Genomic DNA, 3,367 nt, shown 5'->3' on the forward strand with positions numbered 1-3,367 from the left:
AAAAAAGCACAAATTGATATGGAATAAAGGAATGTTCAGTTGAAGGCATAAGTTTTTTTCATGTGTAAACTGTTTTTTATGGGGGTTGTGGGTGAGGAGGGGAAGGGAACCTCTACCACACAGGGCAGTTGGCATGTCTATCAGTTAACTAAACTTTCAAAGTTGTAAAAATAGTTCAAGGACAACACAAGAGTAGAATCAGATAAGTGGGGTGGGGGTGCTGCATGTAGACAACATATATTTTTCCACGGAAATACAATTTGTCTTCTGCACTGCTTTCTTTAGAAAAACCTTTTCTTTTGAAATAATTACAGATTCACAGGAAGTCGCTAAGATACTATCGAGAGGTCCTCAGTACCCTTCATCCATTACCTCCAATAGGTACATTTTTTTTTTAACTCTAGTTATATAAATGGAATCATGCAGTATGTGATCTTTTGAGATTTTTCATATAGTTTAACACCCTTGAGATCCATCAGTGTTGTAATGTGTATCAATAGATTGTTCCTTTTTTATTGCTGAGTAGTATTCCATGGTATGGATGTTACACAGTTTGTTTAATCATTCACCTACTGTAGGACATTTTGGTCGTTTTTAATTTGGGGCTATTACAAATAAAGCTGCTCTGAACAGTCATGTACAGTTATTTGTGTGGATGTAAGTTTTATTTGAGAGTATATGTCCAGGAGAGGATTGCTGCTGGGTTTTTCTATAATGTTTTAAAAGATTCATTCTGGTTTGTGGACAATGGACTGCAGAATATCAGATTGGCAGCATGGAGACAATTTATTTCCCAAACAGTGACTGAGTGACCTTTTTAAAATATGTCTTTCCACTGCCCTCCATTGCCTTTGTCCTACTCTTCCAATCCATCCATTGCCTGCTTCAGGCCCCTCTTGATCTATAACCATCCCTTGTTTTTTGGACCTCATTTCTTCTACCCTCTCCTTGCTTTATCCTACCCTTGTTTCTCTGGTCTTGAACATGCTCCAAATTTCTTGCTTCCGGGTTCTTATTCTCAATAGTCCTTCCGCTTAAAATGCTCTTTCTCCAGGTGTCTGTGTAAGTTACTAGCTTATCTCCTTCCAGTCTTAGCTCTAGTATCTCTTTTTCAGTGAGGCCTTCACCTGGTTAGTACAGTTCAACCCAGTTCCCTCCAGCAGGTCCTCAACCTCTTTCATTCAACCTCTTTTAGTTACAATGTTGATGAGGAAAAAATTGATTCCCGGCCAGAGCTACTGTCTGTGCGAGTTTTCTCCTGGTACTCTGTTTCCTGGCTGTGCGAGTTTTCTCCTGGTACTCCGTTTCCTCCTATATCTCAAAGATGGGCACGTGATGTTAACTTGCAGGTTAACTTGAGTGTCTCAATTGTTGCACTCTGAATGAGTGTGAGTGTGAGTGTGCCTGCATGTAGCCCAGGGTGGGTTCGCACCTTGCCTTGAGCTGCCAGGGTAGGCTATAGCCACCTGCAACCCTGAACTGGAATAAGGAAGTTGGAAAATAATGGCTTTACTCATTTTTATTAAAGGTATGTATAGCTCACATTTATTTTAATGTTAATATTAGAAATGTTTTGAGTCTTTATTTAGAAGGTTGGTGATGATTTTGTGAACAGAAATATTATGTAGGAACTTAACTCTTGTTTATATCAATTAGCCTATGGTAAAATTGATTTCTTTATAGTTGTTTTGCTTAAAGTGGCAGTTTCCACTAACCTATCCAAGACATTAGGTGAAGGCTTACTGTACTCCCTATCTCCTTTCCTGCCTAGCACCTATCACCATCTGTCATGCTATATATTTTACTCGTTTATTGTTTGTTTCTCCTTACTAGAATGCACACTCCTTGAGGGCAGGGATTTTTGTCTGTTCTTTTCTCCACTGAGTCCTCAGAATCTAGAAAAGCACCTAGTGCAGAGTAGAGGCTCAGTAAACATTTGTTAAATGCACGAATGCTTTTAGGAAGCTCTGACAGTAGTTCACATGTGAGCTAGGACTGCTTGGACCAGTGTAGCAGTAGTAACAATGGAAGAAAGTAGATATATGTAGAACATATTCAAGAGGTGGTCCATTCCATTTTATACAGCTCTGAATAGTGGGAAGTTTTTCCTTGCTTTGAGCCCAATTTTGCTTTTTTGCTTCTTCCAACTGTTGGCCCTTGGGGCTATTCAGAGAAAGTTTAATTCTGTCCCAACCTCTCTTTAGAATGAAATTACAACACTTTTTTCTTTCCTTCTTGTGACAGCCCCAGGATCTTTGTGGAGTGGATACATCCTTTTAAAGAGTATCAAAGGACAGTCATCTTTGATCAAATTACTATTTTTATCACTGATAGGATTCTATATTCATTAGTAGCACGTGACAGAAACCCAACACAAATGGATTAAGCATAAAAATGTGTATGGCTCACATGACCCTGAAGACTAGAAGTCTGTCTGATGTAGAGTGGTCGTGGATGCTCGTATGGTGTTATTAGAGCTCTACCTCTCTCCCTTTCTTGCCTCTGATTTTCTTTGTGTTTATTCATTCTCTGGCAGGCTATTCCTTTGTGGTGTTCATCTGGTCACCAGAAATCATTACCTATGTGGAAAGAGAGCACCTTTTTCCTGTTGGCTCCAGCAAAAGGACCAGAATTGACCATCAATGTCTAACTGGGTCTTGGTAATGGATTAGTTTCTTTGTTCATTGACCCTTCCAGTATTATGATATTGGGGCTATTTCCTTTTAAGCAAGAGAACTTAAGAACAAGGAATCGAAGAAATTTCCCCAAAGGCACAAAGCAAATCATTGAAGAATTTAACTCAAGTCAAGATTTTTCTGTTTAATCATAGTAGCAAATATTCCTTGTCAACTTTATCTTTTGTTCTCTATTCTTCACTTTCTTTCAATTTCTAAAGAAGATTTCTCCCAAAGATCTGAATGCACCCTGGACAGAAGTATAAGCTTGAGTGATTCATGAGAATAAAGTTGGACATTAAGTTGGAGGGAAAACGTCAAGAGAAAGTTGAAGAGATGTAGTAACAACAAGTCGAACTATGGGTGATTCCATTTTTAAGAAGAGTTTGCCATCTCAACCAGCAAGATCAATTTCCATTCTGCCCTCTCTTAATTTTTTTTTATTTGAGTATTATATTGCAACAGGAAACGATCATTTCATAATGTTAATTAGTGTTTAAGCCAACAGTTTATTCCATATAACAACAGGACTGCCTTTGGTGGAGAAGGTTCTGAACTGAGCCAATGAAATACAATCTTAAATACTGGCAAACTGAGGTTTTGTAATTTCACACATTATGTGCTTTACTGGAACTTTTACAAATTAATCCATACCATATGTACTCAACCAAGACAGCAATATGGAATTGTTT

This window comes from Pteropus vampyrus, unplaced genomic scaffold (assembly GCF_000151845.1).
Source record: "Pteropus vampyrus isolate Shadow unplaced genomic scaffold, Pvam_2.0 Scaffold79, whole genome shotgun sequence".
Lineage (NCBI taxonomy): Eukaryota > Metazoa > Chordata > Mammalia > Chiroptera > Pteropodidae > Pteropus > Pteropus vampyrus.